The sequence below is a fragment of the Strix aluco genome, chromosome 9 (genome assembly GCF_031877795.1).
Source record: "Strix aluco isolate bStrAlu1 chromosome 9, bStrAlu1.hap1, whole genome shotgun sequence".
Lineage (NCBI taxonomy): Eukaryota > Metazoa > Chordata > Aves > Strigiformes > Strigidae > Strix > Strix aluco.
The window spans coordinates 27,737,563-27,760,249 of NC_133939.1; the positions used below are offsets into that span (position 1 = coordinate 27,737,563).

At 38.4% G+C, this 22,687-nt stretch overlaps 1 long non-coding RNA gene across 1 annotated transcript; it reads right to left on the bottom strand.

The window, feature by feature from the left end:
* Positions 1 to 18,485: 18,485 nt before the first annotated feature.
* Positions 18,486 to 22,436, bottom strand: LOC141927416 (uncharacterized). The gene is made up of 3 exons (XR_012624384.1): positions 22,280 to 22,436; positions 21,372 to 21,520; positions 18,486 to 18,738 (listed from the first exon to the last, which is right to left on the bottom strand). It is a non-coding gene; the product is annotated as an uncharacterized LOC141927416 (long non-coding RNA).
* Between the last annotated feature and the right edge of the window lie 251 nt (positions 22,437 to 22,687).

Sequence of the window (22,687 nt, forward strand, 5' to 3'; positions counted from 1 at the left end):
CTCCTAGCTTCAGAAAGGGCAAGAAGGAAGAAGCAGGGAATGACAAGCCAGTCAGCCTCCCCTCCATCTCTGGGAAGGCACCTGGCCTGTAATCATGTGTGTGCCTGCCATTGGTAGTTGGGTTAGCAAACAGTGCAATGACTTGATAACAACAAAGGATAAAACATCGCTGTTGATGTTGACCTTTACAATCAAGAGCAACAGATGAAGGAAGCAGAGGGGCTTGAATGTACATCATTCCTTCTGTTGCATCCAAGGTAGGTTTTAAGGCTCCTAGTCAATATGTATTCAGGCAATGTTAAAAGGACCTCAGGAGAGGAACTGCTGGAGTGTCATTTCCTCATTCTAATGAACAAATCTTAAAAATGTATGCTTTTCAATTTGCAGTGTAGTTGCAGACTTTAAATGCATTGTTCCCTGGGGGAGTAAAAATAATTCTAATATTAAAAATTGCTACAAATTTTGATATTAATGGAGAAAATATGAATAGCACTGTGCTATTTATAAAAGCTTCTTTATTAATCACCATACTGAAAAGCAGTTAGTTACCTTACTACTAGCTCTAGTAAGCTACTACTACTCTCTCTTCTGGAGACTGTTGATGGGCCAGTATAGCTTTTACTCTTCATTCATTCCTGTGGCTGTGGGATTTTCATGAGCAGTGGTGCAGGAGTGGTGATAGGATGTACTTCACTGACCTTGGTGTCTGCAGGGTGGTTTCTCTCCCATTTTTTCCTCACACCTCTTTCACAGCTGCTGTGCAGCATATTTTGTCCTTTCTTAAATGCTACCACAGAGATGCCACCAGAATTGCTGGTGGGTTCATCTTTGGACAATGGTGGGTCCATTTTGCAGCTGGCTGGAGCTGGCTCTGCCTGACATGGGGCACTCCCATGTCTCTTCCTACAAAAGATGCTGCTGCAACCTCCTGCTGCAAAAATTGCTACATAAACCCAAACCAAACACATGAACCTGTTTTGATATGTCAGTTCAATGCACATGTATTACTGCATTTTCTTTAACTAAAAAGAATCAGTTTCTCTGTATTTAAGGCTCTTTTATAAGGTTAAATGTTCTTAACCAAATGTTTAATGCAGTAGCAACTGCCAATGTATATTGATCTGGATGCTGGAGATTAGTTTTAATTAGTTTTATTACTGGTGCACAGTTCAGTGTTAATGGTACCGTGTTGCTCTTCACACAGGGCTGAGCACTGGCTCTGCAGCCAGCACAGCCCCCTTGGCGCAGCACGCCTTGCTCCACTGTGCCCCATAAAAAAAGCAATACTGGGAAAAACATGAGGTTTAAACAGCATTTTAAGGCACTGACTCCACCTACCTACTCTCCCTCATTTCAGTTGTGATTTCAGCAGCAACTAATGTACCTCCCGTAGCAGTTTCTTCTGCCTTCACTGAACTGCAGTCCCTGTGAAATCCCATGGGTTTATACACATTATTCTGCTGCTTTACAAATAACTAACTTACCCTGTTACCTATGTCTTGCCTTTCCCAAGTGTCACAAGCATGCAATCAGAGCTCATTAGTGATTTTCCAAATATGTTTTTAACAAATCAACATCCTCCTTTATAAAACAGGATATAGTTTGTGTTTGTTATAAAAAAGGAAAGAAAATTTAAAAAAAAAAAAAAACACAAAAAAATAAAGGGGATTTTGTTTGTTTTCATTTTTCATGAATTTCAGGACCATGTAAGAAACTCCATAGTTAATCGCAGGAGAAAATTGTTCTTTATGTATAAAGTGGTTTGCAGGGAAAGGAATACACTTGTCAGTGATTGCCCACTAGTGTAATAATACAGTAATCTGTGCTGTGTGACTTGTCCTGAATTGGAGATTTATTGCATGTAGTCCTTAAGTAGTGTGTTATTTAAACCCTGGGATTAGGGGAGGTGGTTTAAAACCTGAATAATTTCTACATTTTCTTAATTTAATAAATTAGTAATGTAATTTATAGAGATTTCAAAGCTGTTACTTATGCTTTCCTTACACCATTGGTGTTTCTCTGGGTCTAGATGGGCAAGAGGAAGTTCAGTGGGCTGGAGATCACCCTGATTGTCCTCTTGTGCCTGGTGGCGATCGTAGCCTGTGTCCTCATTGGGCTTTTAGCATCAGGACAATCCGGAATCAAAACTACAGGTAAGTACTTCCCACTGCTGCTGTAGGACCAGCGTGAAAACCCTGAGTGGGAACTGCTCAGCTCTGCTTGCTGAGACTATTGTAAATACCACAGAGCTTTAGGAACTAACTGTTGGCATCATTTCTGGCACTGTTGGATTCAGGCTTTTCATGAACGTGGACATTCAAGTGAAAAGAGAGGAAAAAGAAAAGGTGAAAACCAGAAGCATTTCTCTGCTGTCCTTTGTAAAATCAATGTTTTTCTGCTTTCGGTGTTACTGTTTTATTTTTGTTATTAACCAAAGGTGAATCATGGTCATTCCTTCCTACAGATAACATGAATAATGTTATCTGTTATATAACATGAATAACATTATCTGCTGTAAACATAAGAAATAAATAGTATGTCTGGGATTTTATGATTATAAAAAAAACTTTTCTCCCATATTCTAAAGACTGCTTTTTAGTCTACTGTCTATTTTATATGATTTCAATACTTTTTAAGATAAAGAGAACACTGAAAAAAAAGAAAACGGATCAGGGACACTGTGGGGAAAAAACCCCTATAGACATAAAAACCTGTATTGGTACACTAGAAAAGACTTGTCTTACAGGGATGTGATATAGAGCACCCCGCTTTACTTACAGTTTCATTTTGTGTGAGTAACCCCATTTACACACAGGGATTGAAGCAAAAAGTTTGGAGGTGAAAATGGCATAAAATAAAAATAATTGCTTATACAAAACACTTTGGTGTTTTAGTAAAACTGCCCAGACAGACTAATATCTGCATCTCTTCTGCCTGTTTCTGTTAGAAGATGAGTAGGAGTCTGCCTGAGCAAAAAGTACAAGTGCATATATTAGAGATAATGCAAACAGGGGAGGCTGTTTATTTGTGTTCATCTCAGCCTGAGACAAGGTTTCTACACTTCACAGTTCTCATTCCAAACATACACAGTGTTCCAGATATGTAAAGTAACTTTCAGTGTTGGGAGACACTGAAAACAACCACTGGGTAGCCGTTTGTCAGCTAAAGTTGCCAAGAGGTCACCTTAAATTTGGTCTGACAAACCTGAAATCTAATGGAGCATCTTGATGGAGCTTTAAGGTGCTTTTACCAGATGCTCTAATTCAGGCTGCTGTGGAAGACCAGTATTTGAGGGGAAGGAGCACCTGTGAGAGCAGCAGCACAGTACCATTTAGGAAGAAGAAATGTCCTTCCAATTTTAATTTGGCATGTCAGAACTTACATGTTAATGCTGGAAAATGTTTGAATTCGACATTAGTTTTTAAAGGCCCAACACTTCGGTTGTTTAAATGTGTGCAGATCACTGATCCTAAAAAACAAAGATTTGAAGTTCCTCATGAGCATGTGCAACCTTTCACTGGATCTGCAGCCTCCAATCTAAACTACAAAGTGGATGTGAAGCAGAACCCCTTCGGCATCGTGGTGACCAGAGTGAGCAACGGTAGAGTGCTGTAAGTAACGGTGGTGCTTCTACTGACTGACATGGATGCCGCTGGTTTTCTCTGAAAGGCCACGTTGCCACACAAGCAATGTATGTCCAAGACACCATGTGTGAGGTGCCCTCTTGGACATGTCAGCTGCTTCGTCTCTTCTTCTGACTGATGGATGTTCTGCAAGGTCTCTTGTGAGGCCTTTGGAAACAAATTCTGTGATATGGAGAGCTCTGTCTGAAAGGTTTTTAGGTCTGGCTCTCTGTTTGCTTTCCCCCCAATATTAGAGAAATCTTTACAGCTACTCTGTTCCATCAATTTGGGGAAATTTTATTATCCAAAGGAGTCCCTGCCAGTGCCTCAAATTGTATGGGAACACTCTTCATGCATCTTTTATCTTATTTGTGACAATCATGCAGAAGCTCTGAATCACCAAAACCAGGTTGCCCTTTAGACCTGTGATATCCAAGAGTAGGTGGTGCAGGCCACTGATAAGCTGGTCATGCAGTGCTGTAAGTAACATATTTGAGGGACTTGTAGATTGCATGCTATCATCCCGTTTAGGTTCTAAAACTAAATAAGTAGAACAAGCCTACAAACCTAACGGCATGGCTTTGAGACCCATTAGAAGGGGAAGTGTCAGGATGAAGCTGCTTATGAAATCAGTCCAAGAATGATTACCTGCCAGAGTGCTAGGCCAGTTGGATTATCAACGCTTCAAGTTTAATTAATTAGCGATTACTTTTGTGCTCTTATTAGTATTGTTTTCTTGCTTAGAATCCCCTACAGTGATTGATTTGCAATTATAGAGAGCACAAAAGATGGACTTGGTATTCAGTAGTGCATGACTGCTTAAACAGGTATACGGGGAGGGAATAAGAAACCTCATCCAATAGAACCACGTTGAGGCAGCACTCTGGAAGGTAGTTTGCCTTTTCCTTAGGCTGTTGTTTAATTTGATAAAAGTCGTTGCATTTCTGTCTGTAAAGGAAAAAATTACAATGATGCTTGACTCTGAGTACCTTAAGGGAAGCTGTTGTTAGCTTGGGATAGGTAGTCCCTCAGAGATAAATCCTTGGTAAGGGGATATGTTTTCAACAAGAGGCATGCTTTCTCCCAACTCTTAAACAACCAAGCAAACTGGGGGCCTCTTTGGAAAAGGAAGAGTGGGGACCAATATGTTATTGCAGTTCAATACAGAAATCCTAATTATCCAGATAATTATAAAGCTTGGGACCTTCCATCATCATCTGTTACACTTGAGCCCCTCAAAAGAGTTAGAGTTCTGATAGACCTATTAGCGTCATAATTTGCAAGAAAACCTGAAAGACTGCCATCATTTCATTGGAAAGACAGACTTCCCCCTGCCCAAGAAAGCAGGTTTCAGTACAGTTTGTGAGCAGATGGGCGAGATAGTCCTTGGAATCATTAAAACTGCACAGAAATACATCAGACCTATGAAGCCTCTCTCAAGTGTTAGTATTTTTAACTTTAAAGAAAAGGTAATATGAGCAGATAGAAATTGTAGCAAGGCCAAACTCCCCTGTTCTTGTCACTTGTTTGTGCAGTGTTTGTAATCGCTGGTGCACTGTGTATTTATTTCATAGTTTAAGGACCTCTTTATGCATAAAAGAATTTACTGATAATTACATACTCGTAGTGATAAATGTGGTTATAGTGTATAATACATCTGAAGTGATAAAGTCCTGTAAAATTAATGTGGCTGTGTTTGCATAAAGCAAAATTTACGTTCCTCTCCCCTATAGGAATATCATGACTGGTAAATGTCACAAATATTACAGGAAAGTACAGTTGTAAAAAGTGTTTCCAATTAAAGCTACAGAAAGCGAGTAAAGAAAAGCATATTCCTTTGAAATAGTGTACAATGTTACTACATATCGAGGTATTTTGCTGTCCCGCAGTCAGTCATTTTCTCTGCTTTTGGGGAAAGAGGGCGTTTGTGCAGATCCCTGTAAGCTCTTGGTTTAATGAAGTTGAAGATAACCTTCAAATCTGAGGAAGAGCTTCATTGCAATTGCTCTCTGCATCAAATCTGGTTTAACTCACAATTACATTCTATTTATGATTGTTTCATTTAAAAAGCGATGACTGATGGAAACTCCAGCTTCTTCCAGGTAGGGGTCAGTTTTGACACATTCACCAGTTGGATACATTCATTCGGCACGATGTTAACTGGAAAACCTGGCCCGTGTTCAGCAGGGATATTGGCCCCTCTGGAGTAAGGACTGGTTTTATTACACTTATTCTTTGCAGATGACTTCTGTAATCCCAGCCTGTTATGCAGTAGACACAGTAATAATGTCCATCAAGTTTTTCCCCAAAGACGTGTCAGGCACTGCATGTTATTACTAAAGGCTAGATGGTACTGATGGAAGTTCCCTGAGGAACAGCTTTTTATAAATATTTTTATTTTTGTGTTGACGTGCAGTTGAAAACCAGTTGATAAACATTAATATATGAGAGTCTTCAGTTTCTACTGATAAAGAAAGTAAATAACAACATGTGCTAATGCATTGCTGTGTGCAGCATTCAGTAGAGATGACACATGCTTCTTGAGTTAACGTCCCTGTAGCTCGGCAAATGACGGAAAAGTTCTCTTTAACAGCTGTCTCTTTACAAGGTAAAAGATGTCTGTCAGCAGTTATTTGTTTCTATAGTCTCTATGGCTGTCTCTTTCCAAAACGATTTCTAGGGCACCCATTTTTCGGTAATTATTAGAGAGGACTCTTACATCTGCATGGAGACTTCCTTAGGCTTTGATCCAAGTTTTCTTAACAGTTGTGCACACAGGTACATGGTGTTGCTCTGTCAGTTCCTCACTGCAGTGATTTGCTAACGAGATACACTGAGTATATGTGGGTTAAAGGCAGGTGAGGTGCTGACTCAAACAATGATACTCATTTCCTGCTTGTTGCTTTTTCTGACTTTGTATTCCCAGAGACAGTCTTCTGTACTTTGGGGATGTAAACAATCAAATCTTACTGCTATGTTCATGACTGTATTTTGCTTTGACTATGGAAGTATTTGCTAAATCTTGTAAGCATTCACTTCAGCTAATGCTATGCAAAACCCTTTGAAAGCCCTACATGTCTAGTACATAATCAACTCAGTATGGACATTTTGGAGAAAGAAATCATTGTAGAGCATGAATGAAAGAATATTTGTTAACATGAATATTTTTGGTTTGTTTTTTATTAGAGTTCCTAAAGTAATTTATTTATAACTAGCTAATGAGCCTCAAAGAAACACCATTTGTCACTATTACCTCATCTTCATAAAGCAACAATCCCTTTGCTTTACTTTGAGAGAGCATTTCAGTGTTTTGCTGAAATAGGAGTTATACCAACAGAAACTAGTGGGAGACACCACTATATGTAATTAAGTAATAATTTGGAATTCGTACCACTCACTTTGCAACAACTACTCTGTGAGTTCTTCTGAGAAGAGATCATAACATGGGGTTGATATGTGGCAAGGTGAGCACTGTCAGATTGAGCTCACTGGGGACGACAATGTTAGTGTTGGATATCATTATGAGCTAAATCGTTTAATTAGGCATCTAAAGATGCAAGTAGATACTTCTGCAAGTGAGCCACGGAGGTTTGTATCTCCTTAAGCTGTCCCTCTTGTATTTGTGGAACCTCTCTGTCCTCCCCCATTAGCTAGCAAGGAGGGGTCACAGGGAGGAAGGTCCCGGCTACGAAAGTGGGAACATTAGAGCACACCTGTAGGACAAGCATGAAAATTGCTGCTCCTCATCCTCCTCTGGCAGCATGACTGTTCCCAGTTTTGCTGGTGGGACACTCAGGGGCTCAACAGGACCTGAGCGTCCTGCTTCTTGTCTTGATCCAGCAGGAGTTATGACAACTGTCATTATATATTAGCAGCCCTATACACATACACAGAAATAAACACACACATCCCCACACCCCTGCTTCTATTTCTCGTGTCCTCTGAGTGTTCTACCATTTTCGTGTTTGAGTACGTTTTTTTTATTTTCTCTGAAAATTTGATAGCAGTGGGGGAATTTGACAGGAGAAACAAATTATACACTGTCAAGATATAATTACTAAAGAAGGTGATACAGAGTATGATTTGGCCTGGTGAAACATCCTGAAGCTCATTTTTGTTTTCGGGACCAAAATCTGAATTAGCTCACATTTGTCTCACTATAAACAGGCTCTATCGTAGAAATAATCCCATTTATTTTCTCTCTCTACTAAATATTCCTCTTATAAACTACCTCTTCTTAATAATTACTACATTGAGGTTTGAAGATAGTTCTTACCTCAATGGCTCTATTGAGTGTAGACTCATTAAGTTAAACCAACAGTGAACAGAATCGTTAAGCTAATTTCAAATTGCTCAAGATCTGTTCTTTGTCAATTTGTTCTGAGTTTGCTTTTGCAGGGGAAGAAGCACAACTATTACAACAATTGTTAAAATTTATAAGGTTTTGGTTGTTAATAATAACAACGGAGAAAAACCTTAGAAAGGAAATAAAAAAGAAGCAAGGCACTCTCTTACTTCCATAGATTAGACATAAAAAATACTACCTTGCAGGATTAACAAAAATATAGATCAGATGTAAAATTTAATCTATGGTGAATGCTGATAAAAACACCCTTCAAGTTCTATTGTTTGCTTGATGTGCATAGGTATTACCCAGAAATAGTGCTGCAGTATAGGCAGATTTGCCTGAAGATCCATCATATCTGCTTGCTTATGTTATCTATAAGTTTGGGGAAACTTTTGTTTTAAAGGAGAATGTTCTCATAAAGGAGAAGAATGCCAGGAAAGAGAAAACAAACCTGTAGGAAAGTTTTAAGATTTTAATTTTTGTTGTTTGCTATATTTTGAGGAGTTTCAAGTTCACCTGTGATATATGTTGAAATATCCCAGAACAGATACTGTTATTAGATTTTAATCAGCTTGGTTTTCTTTTTTATACCTTCAGGCAATGCATAACTTATATGGAGTTCAAACTTTCTTCCTGTGCTTGGAAGACAGCACTGGAGCCTCCTTTGGTGTTTTCCTAATGAATAGCAATGCCATGGGTAAGAAAGCTTTCTCTGTAGCTCTGAGCATTGCAGTGAAATATCTTTTTAAATGATCTGTGGGACTGGGATCAAAACTGAGCTGATGTAGATGTCCTTTTTTTCAAATACAGTAGCATGTAGCATTTTAAAGAAAGTTGTCTCCAGATATCTGATGGCAGTCGTTACTGTAAACATTTAGAAGTGTTTGGCATACACAATAGAAGCAGTGAGTAGCTCACAGTTAACTTGAAGATTGTGATGGAAACCTGAGGGTCAGAAAGCTGTCTTGGAGCCTGTGAAGTAGGCTGAGTTAATCAGTGAGTTAATCATTTTATACACTGAACAAATAGAAGCACATTATCCATTGGTGTACTAAATTCCACTCCCTTAGCAAAGCTGCATTTATGGAGGTGTTAGCAGTAATGGATGGATTCTTTTGCTATTTGTGTGTTGTCATGGAGTATACAAAGCTCAAGGGCAGAAAACATCACAAAGCAAAGATGAATCAAACCATCAAACCAGCAGCCAAGAGTAACATTTTGTTTTTCTGGTAATAATACTGGCCTTAGTGCAAACATTAAAGAGGAAAAAAAGACTTGAATGTGCATTAAAGAAAAAATTGCAAGTAGTCAAAATCAAAATGTGCTTGGAAAGTGATATTTGTATTCCTTTATTGAAGATATTCTCGATAAGCTCATGTTTTCCAATACACTTTATATAGATGCAGTGCAGAAGTGGGGGAAACAGGATGATGTCCACAGTATTTATGAATATACCATGGCCATACAAACACAGCAAGGAATGTGCATTAAAATTTTTACAAAAAGGTTTCAGAACAGTATGTGGCCTGCAGATTCCAGAACAGCAAGAATATTCACTTCTAAATTATCCCCTTTAAGAAAAAAAAAAAAAGAAGACATTTTTTTTTCAATTATTGATTTTTGGTTTAGGCCACTTATTTTGATTACTGTGGCTGTGTGTGTATGGTGAGATAAATATGGGTAACAAACATATTAACTTATATATCCCAAGCTACCTGTTACTTCTAGTAATTTTTAAACACTAGTGATCGATGTGAAACACTTGAGTGTTTTCCTTATAATTTCAAATTAAATAGAGACATCCATTTATAAGGGAAATAGCCAAACTTCTTATCATGATTTAAATTTCTATGACTCGAGTTTTTTTCCTAATGTATGCATATTGATACCAAACAGGAAGGTAAAGATTTGGAAGAAATAGAAGGATGGGCAGTGTTAGCTAGTGATCAGTTTAACACATAGTTGAATTTGAAAGAAGAAAGATACCAGTGAGTTGAATGGCTTGGTCATTGAAAGTGGGCAAGGAGGGACATGCAGTGCAAAACACAGTGAACCTGGACGAGCAGAACCTCAAGTCACATCACCAAAAAAGAAAACACCGTGCAGATGTGCACCATTGAATTTCTGCCTCTATGAAACAGCCACTTTTCATGTGTTTGGCAGAGTGTTTTCTGCATGATGAAAATAATAATACTCCAATATTTCTTTCTGACCTCAGGATCTGGCTGCGTTGGGACCTGATTCAGTCTTGGTGAATACCTCCAAGTATTACTTGAACATTCGCTACACTTTGCTGCCTTACCTGTATACACTGTTTTATAAGGCTCACACTCAAGGAGACACAGTTGTACGGCCAGTTTTGCATGAGTAAGTTTGCTCATCAGCCTTTGTGACAGTTTTGTGAGGAATAAAACCAGCAGACAGATTAAATGTTGTTAAGGACTTTCTAAACAGTGATGTAGTCTGTGAAAATGCACATTGGAATATATATAGACAACTTCTCAATTCATGAAATACCATTTTGGAGTAATCAGAAGAGTAATCAGAAACCATCTGTAATTTCTGCATATACGCATATATTATTGTCAGTCAGTCTTACCAGTTGCTGTGAGATGTTATTGTCAACTAATCAAATTATTCTCCACCATCATATATGCATATTAGACTATATGTTTCCTTGCCTGGAAACTCTTGAATAAGCTGTGTCAAGAACACATGCACACCTCTACACTTGTGTAGAGAATGCTGACTAAACTAGTAAGACCTCACCTTCTCGTCTTCAGATTGCCTGAGATTAAGAAGGAAAAAAAAAAAAGGCAATTTTGATATGGCACTCTTCAGTCATGATTTAGACAACCAGTGCCCTGAAATCTTGGGATTGCTGGTGATGATATAGTTCATAAAAGCCCAGTCACTGCTATATCCTTCCCGTGTGCCCAGGTTCTACTCTGATGAAGTGACGTGGAGTGTCGACAGGCAGTTCCTGTGGGGTCCCGGGCTGCTTATTTCCCCTGTACTTGACCCGGTAGGTTTGGCTGGTTTGGTATCGATCTCATAAGCACCTCACGGGGCACAAGGGCACGTCGAGCCACCAGTTCCAGCTCTTTGCTCTGTCAGGGGGCTGCAGCGTAAAACCCCAAGTTACACTGTTCCTGTCACTCCTTTAGTGCTCTGATTAGAAACCAACTTCCAGTTCTGAGCCCTTGTTGTTCAGCCTTGTGACAATTCTGTTTTTCAGCTTCAAGGTTATAACTCCTCTAGTATCTATGTATTTCCTGCTGAGATCACATTCTCCCTCCTTTTTTATGCTGAAGAAGCTGAACCGCAAAGGTGGGCTCTGCCATTTCCCTGAGGATGCCAGGAAAGTTGCTCTGGTCTTATTCTAGTCTGAACTCTTCTCTCTTGATCAGACCTGAAAACTTCATTGGCAAAGCGACTGCAGAGGGCCTTGTTTATTAGCCTTAACACAGCTCTGTCCCCAGTGCCAGCATGGTTTTTGCTGGATCCTTAGATTATATTTACTTTTTCATGGGTACATCACATTACTGCATTATGGCTGTTGATGGATTCCTAACAAGCCTAGGTTTTGCTGCTTTTTTCTTTTGTTTTGTTTTGTTTTTTTTTTCTCCCCCCCTTCAATTATTGCTTCCAGTGAGAGAGCCCAGAGCATATTTTCATCACTGCTGAAATGGAAAGTCTCGCACTTTGTGCTATTAAATCCCACTCTTATTTTCCAGTCCTCTAGGGAGTCAAAGTCATCGGGTCTGATATTCTGATTCACCTCAACTTTGTATCATCTCTGAATTTGCTTCAGAATCATCATCTCTTGCTGTGTTTCAGCTTGTCTGTGGTGCAACAAGAAAACAAATATATTGTGGTTTGTTCTGTGGCAGAATCTTGTAAATAATGATTGTTAGTGCCAGTAACACACATGCCATGGAGAAAGACAAAACATTTGTTAAATGTATAAAATGAAAGCAAGAATCTGAAAGATGCCAGCCCAGAAAAATGTGAAAATAAAGAAGATATAGAGATACTTGTGGATATGATCTGAGCCATTGGATTTGAAGCATTGTGACAACAACGCAGCTTCTGGAGATTTGTTCTGGGATGATGGAGAACCTATAGGTGAGCAGTTATCAATAGTGAAATAAGTATGATTAAACAGACTTACATGCAAGTTTCAGTCTTCCTGCTGATTTCACGGAGCAAGAATAGGACACTGTTGTTATATGCTATCAATACTTGATGGTATGTCAGTAGTTTTTCATCATTTTGTTGTGGTCTAACCCCAGTCAACAACTAAGCACCACACAGCCACTCGCTCAATTCTCCCCACTCCCAGAATGATGGGGAGGAGAACTGAAAAAGAAACCCAACTCATGGACTGAGATAAGAACATTTTAATAAATAAATAAAATATAACAACAACAACAATAATAATAATAGTGATAAAAAGGAAAATAATAAATAAGAAAGAGAATAACAAGCCCCAGGAAAGACAAGTGATGCCCAGTGCAATTGCTTACCACCTACTGAGCAATGCCCCAGCAGCCATCCGCCCCCCAGCCAGCTCCCCCCAGTTTCTATACTGGGCATGACATCCTATGGTATGGAATAGCCCTTTGGCTAGTTGGGGTCAGCTCTCCTGGCCATGCTCCTCCCAGCTCCTTGTGCACCTGCTCACTGGCAGAGCACGGAAACTGGAAAATCCTTGACTTAGGATAAACGCTACAACTAAACCATCAGCATGTTATCAACATTATTCTCACCAAATCCAAAACACAACACTGTACCTGCTACTAGGAAGAAAATTAACTTTATCCCAGCCGAAACTGGGATGCACTTTTAAGTGGAAATCTGTAACTATTATTAATTTTATTTTCTTGTTCATATTTCACTATAGCCTTAGATATGTAAAGGTTTGGTACATTAGCACGCTGACTGTTAAACCATGCTGTCAGGATTGATATATGTTCTGGTATATATCCAAATTAGCTTCAACGGGTACAAGAACACACATAATTAGTGTTCGACACTAGGAATCGGTAGAGGATCAAAAAACTAGTACTGCTATTAACTCTGTGGAATTATTGAAATTGCTTGTGAAAACAGTAGAAATTTTGTTAACTCAAAAGTATGGTATTGGAGCCAAAGATTTTTATGCCATCTGGTTTCGACAGCACACTGGTGCATAAGCACGCCAGTGAGTGTGTACGGGGCTGTAGTTGTCAAGTTGCCAACCTCGCCTTTAGCAAAGCTGCCGGAGAACTTGTTTCCCCCTGGGACAGTCACTATGATTATGCCAAGGCCTGTCAACCTCGTCGCTTGTGATGAACTGGCATCGATAGCACTTACTCACTGTTTTTTTTTCCATCAAACAATTTACAACACACATACCTTGGGTAACATTAAGGTTGCAATTTAATTCAGCTGAAGTTAAGATTTAAAAAAAATCCAACAAACATACAACAGCAGCAACAACAACAAAAATCTTTAATTTAAGGTTAAATTTATTTTGGCTTTCAGTAGAGTTAATGCTTTTGGAATACATGCGTGTCTAGGGAAAGCAGAGTTCATTCTAGAGCAGTGGAAAGAACCTTTCCATTATATAACCATAGATGTAGTCTTCATTTTGATCTTGAGAGGAAGGAAATTTTGATAAATGAAGTATTTTGAACTGTGGGATTTCTGAGGGTTTAGTTAGGCGTCCTGTTTCCATTAAACTAAAAGGGTTTGGGGTACGTAAATCCTTTAGGCCGCTTGTGAAGCCTTTGTCCTTTATTCTATACTTTTTAGAAAAGTCAGCAAGCAGCTCAAAGGGTTATTCTAAAATAATTTTTTTAAGACCTTTTACAAAATACTCAAGCTTTTATTAAAATTATTTAAGGACTTGCATTTCACAGATTTTATTGGTTTAGTTGCAACAAATCATAACATTCAGAGCTAAGGACTTTGGGTTTTGGTGTATACCAGCTCATACTGTTGCATTTCAAGTAGACCCGATCTTCTCTAATTCATGTCCTACCGTATCCATAGACTGCTGTCAGTGGCAAAAGTGTCAGAGCTCTCTTTAGCTACACTGGGAAAAAAAGTAGTTTAAAAAATAGGAAAATCTGCAGCAGTAAGAATGTGCAGATAAGTATGAAGTAAGAGTAATACCACCATTGAGGTAAAAATAAATACTACGACAATATTATGTGCATATTTGATTTATAATCCTGAAAATTAGGTCCACATCCTGCAGACAGTTGTTTATGGAGATATTCTGTCTAATCATGCGGGTCCACAGATGGTATCTGAACTGGTGCCTTCTTACCTCTGTCTTCTGATACAACTAACCCTCTTCTGATGCAACTAACCACCTTCTAGACACTTAAGCAGTCCAGTTTCTCTGGCTTATCCTCCAGTTGCTAAAAACTACCTGTATCTTTAGTCACAGTCTATTTTTTCCCCTTGTGCAGGGCCCAGGGCTCTGACTAAACTTCCATGAAAGCGAGCAGCTCTTGGGATTCCAAACTTCATCCCCCCTTCCCGAATTGCATAGCTACCTTGTCCTCTACATTACGCATTCAACCTGCAGAACTCCCTTTTCTTTAATTTTAACTATACCAATCATATTTCCCAGAAAAACTTTCAAGGCTCTACTTTTTAAAATTTTGTGAAAGTTAGGGATGCTTTTAAGAAATAGAGCTGTGATTCAGCTGATTATTGCTGCCATAAATATTGAAGGCCTTGGGTGGTTGCTATATGTATGGGTGACAGCTATATGTACTCCTTTGTCGAGGCCTAAAATAACGAAGCTATTATTGTACTCACTTCTGTTGAGAAACAAAACAATAAAACATCTTATGATTTTATTTCCTGTTCAAAACTTACAGGTTGCAGTCTTTTCAGGGAAACTGTTTACAGTTTGCTTGCAATGACAGTATTTTTCTTTTCATACATGGAAAAAAATGCCATATGGATTCAACTTTTAAAATTCTTTTTCCTGGTCTTGTGTTATTTCCTCTCCTATGGTTCTGTGACAGAGGTTATTAATATTATTGCCAGTTTTCCATAAAAAGCACTTATTTAGGGTATTTTAAAGGAATAACTTTGAGCTATGCATCTACATTTAAGAGAAGATATGAAGGAATAATAGTAAAATAAAATATTAGTATATTTTAGAAAAGCTTATGTCAATAAGTTTTTGGAAAAATTTGGATCTTCTGGGAAACTGGCTGAAGAAAAAAGAAATGTAAGAGAACTTTTAGTTCCTCAAAGAAACAATGTTAAGAGTAAAACTGAAAACTTTCAGATGAAAGTTGTACTAAATTCTTAATGTCACTAAATCATGAGCTTATCTTTGGCCTGAAGAAGAAAATGTACAGAGAGAGCAAATGAAGTCAAGTTACTATGGCATATACTTAACCTTATTATACATGATTTTGTGTCATTTAAATTCCTTCATTCCTGTGGAAAGTGATTTTCTATCCAGAAAATCTGTTCTTAGGGTTATAGCAGAAAAGCAATGAGTAATCCTTCCTGTTAACTTTGGTGGGCTTTAGTTAGAGAGATCAATCTGTTTAAAAATTTCACTCCTCTGCACAGATTTAGGTAAATAGGAGACTGGAAGAGAGCAGCAAGAACAGTTACAGGTCCAGAAAACATGCCTCATTGGGAAAAGTTGTGTTATCTAAACTGCAAGAAAAGAGAGGAAATACAAAAGAGATTTTTAAAATGTAGAAGGCTGTTAAAAAGGCAAATAACCTCTCACATTCCCAGTGAACAGGGAAAAAGAAAAGGCTTTAACTACTTTCTGTTAGAAATGGAAATGCTCTACCACAAGGGTTAAGATAATGAATCTTAAATTCTGAGCTTTAAAGGAATACAAAATAAGAATCAAGACTTGAGAACAAGGTGAAACGATCAGTAAAACTGGATAAAATAAGCTAAATATTTGAGTTGGCAGCATGTTAAATATAGAAACTCATTTTTCCCTCATCAAAAAATATAATTTTATATTATTTTTCAGTTTGTACAGAATCCACTCAGTGCCACTTCTCAATGCAGTAATGATAGTAATTAGCAATTTATTGGTTCCTAGCAGTGGCACACTCCTGTTTTTAATGCTGTTCCTTTCTGCACTGCAAGTGTAACTTTTTTCTTTACCTTTTAGGTACAGTTGAGAGTAAAGCCTACATTTACTATGAGTACACAGTTTCCAGTGTAAGTATTTTATTTTAAATGATCTTATTTTCATTTTTAACTTTTATCAATAGCATCTTAAAAGGACATTCTTTTCTCCCTCCTTATTCTTATACAATGTTTACTGAGAAGAAAAATATTTGACAAAGTCAAAGTGTAGTCATGTTCAAATTGCTGTAATTTAACTGGGATGAAAATTTGCTATTTGTCTTTTCTTCTCCCAGTTAATATAAGTATCTAAGAACTCCTGTTTCCTTTCACATAACAAACTCAGCAGTGATATTTATTGAACAAGACAACTATAAAGCATCAGTTAAAACAGAGTCAGAAAGGAGATGAATGTAGTGTTTGTGATTCTCAAAATATTGGAAATTTGAAAACAGTCTTTGTACATTGTAAAAATATAGCTGAATGTTTCCAAAGAGTGAGAGGAAGACCTACACCTTGCTTGAACTCACAGAATCTACCTTATGACTAAGTTTTAGTTTTTAAATTCTTTTAAACTGAAACAGCCTTAGCAGGATTAATTTGTGTCAAAGTGAAGTTGAGATAGTGTTTCTATTCAGTACTGACCAGCAATAACATATGACAAAGATTCCATGTAGTATGACAACATATATTAGGTATAAATATAAATTAAAAGTTTAATTGTTAACCCAATCCTGATCCAACCCAAGAAAAATGTGAACAACAGTGTCTGGAATGATTTCTTTAAACTAATGAGACAGAAAAGTTTCCAGAATCATAGATTTCTTTTTATAGTTGTTACAGTGGAAGAAGTAGTCTGGCAGATTTGTCAGATTCAAAGAAAATGGGGACGCAGACATCAGCTGGCCTATGCTAACAGATTTTATTTACCTCACTGAAACTAAGGTAGTTGGCAACTGTGTAAGCTCTTCCAAAGCATATCAGAAAGGATTTCCTCATTTGAGGAAAAATGTGGTATTTTTTGAAAGATGGAAAGAAATAATATTAGAGTTATGAAAAAATAGAATCCACCTGAGATCTGCCTCTTCAGCTACCTCTTCTGCTTCACCAGCACCATGGCCTGCAAGGTCTATCCCCTTTGTCTTGCCTTCATAGTCACTGAAGCACGTTTTAAGTCAAACCGATTCCTCTGGATCTCATTTTGAGAAGAAATCTTGATTCTTATGTGAACTTAATTGTTTATATCCATGTTGAGAAGCTATTTCCAAATCGTAATTCCTGACATGCTGTTCTTTACCACATAGTTTTATTTATTAATATCCCATGGCTAGAAACATTCAGGATCGTGTGGCTTGGCAGAGTTGAACTTCAGAGGGTCCCTCCACTAAATTAGTCCTCTAAAGTGGTCCTCTAAGGCTAAGACTTACAGCTTGGACACATATCCTAGGTATAAAGAGCAAAATTCTCTGCTAGCTACTCTAGACCCAGCAACAGCTGAAGTGGCTGAGGGGCTGTCCTGATTTTGTTGCACTATTAGGAATTTTTTTTGTAATTGTGGACATTTGGAAATGACTTTTCATGTGAAATCAAGCTCTGGTCCTGTTATGGACCGGGTATGTTTTGAACACTTGCTCAAGTTGAAAGGGGCTTTGATTTTGGTGAGGACAGATGAATAAATATTCATTAGCAATTAAGATGTGCGGAGCAGGCATGGTTCCATGTGAACAACTAAGCAGGATTGATGGTAAGTATCCAGAGGTGGAAGGCCAATGCATTAACCTACATCAGCTCATCTAACCTCAGAATACCTACTTTGAGTGTTTATGTTCAACTGTAGCAGGAAACTGAAAGTAATTTTGATCTTGCTGTCAGGAGATCTTAGATAAATAGGATGTAATTTTCAGTGTATATTTTCAGGATAAGTTGTGTGAATAAAGCCAATGGAAAGGTCTGAATATCTAATGCACTTTGGGTATATCCCTTTATTATCCTTTCATTAGCATTTATTTGTATATTAAAATACTTGAAATACCTCCCTTAGCTTCACTTTATTTAAGTACTGGTATAAAGTACTACTAAGTAGCAAGTATTTATTAATGGTTTATTAAAGTACTTCTGTTGCTTACTGTTATATTCAGTTATTATGAACAGTTTCTCAGGAACTGTCAGGAATTTAATATTCAGAAATGGACCTTCCCCTCACCTCACCCAGTTTTTTGTTTGTATGGGTAATGTGGTAGGGTTTTGCAGTATTTCTAAATTACCATATACTCAGGTAATATAGTATTGGTGTTTTCAAAACATGTAGCAAATTAATATTCTCTGTCTACATTCTTATGGTCAGTTTATTTAACATTCCTGAAAAATCTTTCTTTTCATTCCGAATATCTGCAATTCTTCTGTCGAGCTGGAAGTGGGGTTTGATGTTCCAAAGTCAGAGCAGCAGTGCTGTAGCTCTGGCAGTTGGTATCATTTTGGTCACGTTACTGCTCAGCACAGTGATCTCGCCCGTGGTGCAAGCAGGGTGCTGTGGACCTGAGCTGCTGGAAAGGATGTGCAGGAGAAGGTGAGGTGGGCCTGTGCAGGTCTGAGCTGGAGCTGTGCTTCCACGGTTTCACTGTGGTAAATACCTTCTGCAGTGGGAGACAGCTAGAAGGAAAAACCACACCTGCTCGAGCATGTCTGCACCTGCAGCTGCATCGCTGACTGTCTCGGGACAAGCAGAAAAAGTCTTCATTTTGAGTTTAGCAGCTTTAAAAGCACTGGCCCTGAGCAGACACAGTTTTCAAGGTACATTTTAAAGACAGCTTACCCAGTTCTGGTACTAAAGAAACTTACTGCTCACCTAGCTGGGGAGCAATTCTTCTTACACCAGTTCTGAACATTATGTTGTGCAAGCTAAATTGCTGACCTGTGCTGCGAAAGGAGATGGCCACGGTGCTATTTCTCATATAGTTTAATCTGGATGTAATTACTTGCCATTGAGCGTTTCCTTGTCCCAACGCATTCAAAGACAACACGTTGCCTTTTCAGCAGAGATTTCTATTAGGAGAGAGCCACCAAGGCCATCCCGGGGCGATGCTCTGCATTGCAAACGAGAGCAGGCAGCCCAGAGACACCGCTCGGGTGCTCATTCACAAGGCAGAATGGAGAACAGGTCTGAACATTTGCATCAGCTGTTGGGAACAGTAATTACTCAATGATAGTCTCACGTAATTACTGTAATTAAAATATAAAATACTTTTTATTTCTGGTTTTCCTGGGATAGCCAAGTTTATTCCTAGGGTTGATACTGTTTTCACCTTATGCTGTACCCCTAGCGAGGGAGAATGAATCTAGTTTTTTCAGAATGTTAATTTAAGAAGGGCTGGATTACGTCCTCTATTTAAAACAAATGGAGTAGTCGTGAAAAGGGGAAACAGTGACTTTTAAAATGCAAACTGAATGCATCACGCTTTACTTTTAAGAATTTATTTTGTCAGTTCCAAGGCAAACGTCGTTATCTGTTCCTTTCTGAATAGTACCCCAGCCTGCTTTAGATAACGTCTGATCTAATGATAATATATCTGTGCGTTTCATTTCCAATTCAATGAGTAAGCAAGGAACAGTGTTTCTTTATAGGTCTTAACGACCTTAAAGCCCTTGGTAACTTTGATATTACCATAAAGAAAGAAAATATCAAGGCTGCTTGAATTTCTGACTGAGTGGATGTTATATCTGGCAGCGTGCCATTGCCGCGCTGCCAGTCAAGGCGGGAGAGAAATTGCTGACAGGACAGGAAGGAAAGTCTGGTACCTCTGCTGTCAGCCGAATCACATGCGATTGGGGCATCGTAAGTAGACAATAATTTGACACTAAGAGGAGTATTATCATCTTTTCTGTGTGTTAAGTATGAACGGAAAATGTAGCGAAATATTCCCTTCTCTTGAGAGGTGCCGTAACAGAAATGATTCCGATAAATTGCACAGCTCATACAGCTATTTTTGCACTTGAAATTTATAGAAAAATGCTATTTACAAAAAAAATATCTATCTATCTCAGTTCCCAATTTAATATTTCGTACTAACTGCTTGTGCAACTGAAGACATGACTTAATAATAGTTTACTCTAATACCAAACCATCCAAACAGGAAGATCGTTAGCACACAAAACTACAAAAGCCTGTAACTTAAAAGTGAACAGCAATTTTTTTATGTAACTTGGTGTAATTTTGATTCTCCATGCGCTAGAGACAGGGAGCTTCTGGATATTGGCTTAATGCTCTTCTTTTGTAATGAGGCTTTTGCATAGACTTGAAAATCAGAACCTGTGCTAGTGAATACAGGAACCATTTTGAGGAAAATTTGGGTTTTCTGACATAAGTAATTGCTTTTCATGGATACAGCTTTGGCTCAGTCCTGAGGCAGAGAGCTGGCACCTCGAGTCAGCAAAACTCTTGTTCCGAGCTCCTCCTTGAGCAGTTCTACGTGCAGCATAGACTTTCTTTACATTTGAAATTTTAGCTCCAATTTCCAAAGCATTGTTGAAGTAGGGTAAGCCAAGCAGAGGCTCAAAATGTTTGATAGTATGTTACAAAGAAATAAAAGATACTAGAAAACTTACTGTTTGTCTTGGAAGAAATAATTACAGCACATTAGTCTAGTTTAATTACTACGGTAATTTAAGTGACTTGTGTATTTTTGCTGTAATTATAGTGTCACTAAAGCTGCAAATCCTGTAGAAAAATAAGTAAATAGTGCCTTATTGAAGCAGCTGTTTAGGCAATTATTGTGGAGCTAGCATTGGAGAGCAGCATGATTTAATCAGTGTGGCTTTCTAACTAGTATTGTGGCTTAGTATCTTGCTGTAATGACTCTCAGGACGTGTGCACGGCTGCAGAGGAAGGGTCCTAAGGAAGAGGAGCAGTAATGCATCCCTGCCAGTCCCACAGCACAGACAGACAGCACGTGCTGCAGAGAAGGGTGCTGGTATCCTTGGTGGAGCAACTGGGCAGCACAAATTCCCCTGATATCAACGATTTTTTTTTTTTTTTCTGTTTTTAAAGTAAAACTTACTTGGTTGCCTTTGCAGGTACTTTGTGGCAATGGCCAAGGCTTTATTTAAGAAAATTAAATCTTTTTTAAAATTATTTGACGAATGGGGTTAATTGTTGAATATGTATTATCTATGTAACCATTAGTACCAAAGAAGGGAGAAATGTAATTAATTATTTTTCCTTTCAGGTATGATGGAGTTCAGTCTCTTTGGAATATCTTATGTAAGCTAATGAATTATTACCTTACCTTTAATTATCCTGATGCTGTACATGATTTTGTAGTATTCCAATTGGATCATTTTTAAATTTTCAGACAGGGGCTGATATTTGTGGCTTCTTCAAAGACTCGGAGTATGAGCTGTGTCTTCGCTGGATGCAGCTGGGTGCATTTTACCCCTATTCAAGGAATCACAATCAGAAAGGAACAAGGGTGAGTTGCAATTTTTTAAATGTTTTAAACAGCTGGGCCTTTGCAACACACATATAGAGACCAGCCAGAACATTGCACGAGCTGGCTCTGCTGTAAGCCTCCCCCTCACCTGGGAGCTGTTGTGCTAGCTCATATGCTAACTCTGCTGTAAGCCTCCCCCTCACCTGGGAGGTTTTGTGCCCACAGAAGGGCTGCTCTGGGATTTGGACCACTTGAAGGAAGCACATTCTAAGTTTGCTTTGACTGAATCAAACTCCTACGTATTTTTCCCTGTGTGCCATTTCTATTTAAGCGCACTCCACCAGCAAGACTAAAATAGAGCACTTTTATGGCGAGCACACTTAAAGGAGCAAAACTGACCTTGGTGCTCTCAGCCCTAATTGTCCATAATTATACAACAAGTGAGAAAATAGAGGAGTGTAATAAGATTCTGGAGTAAGGCTTGGCAATTTCTGTGCTTTGCACATTTGCCACCATCAGATATTGTATTTCTTTTAAGAGTAAAGGAAAATAATTGCCTAAATGTAGGTCTGTGCTGGCTAAGGACTATATTGTAGAAAGCTGTAAAACAAGATAACTGGAAAAATAAAAAAAAAAATGGAAACAGCACTTCTATTCCAGTTAAAGCTCCAGGTCTAGCAGAGTAGAGCTATTTGTATGGCATATATCTAATGGATTAAAGTCTCCTTTTCAAAAACTCTGTGCTTTATCTTGCAGCGGCACACCTTTCGATAGGACTTTTAAAGCCTTTAAAAATGCAGATTCAGGGTTATCATATTGCTTCCAGTCTTACTCAATTTGCCAAGGTATTGTTCAATACATTTAATAAAGATTGGAAGTGCTCCCTGACATCAGTCATTAGTGCTTCGGTCTCTTCTTGCAAGTCCTGAGTGCTGCCCTGCAGAAAAGAGGGATAATAAATTATGTACACTGGGCCGTGTCACGCCTTCGGGACACGTTGCATTGAACATTTTTTTACAGTACTTCCCCCGGGTTTCTCTCACCTTCCCTCTTTCTAGTTCCCCTCTTAGGGCTGACAGTGATGCCTACTGGTTTTAGTGTCACTTACTCCTTAACTGAAGAATAAATGAATGAAGGTGCTCTGGTTCAGTGGAGAAATTTCTTCAGCTTTG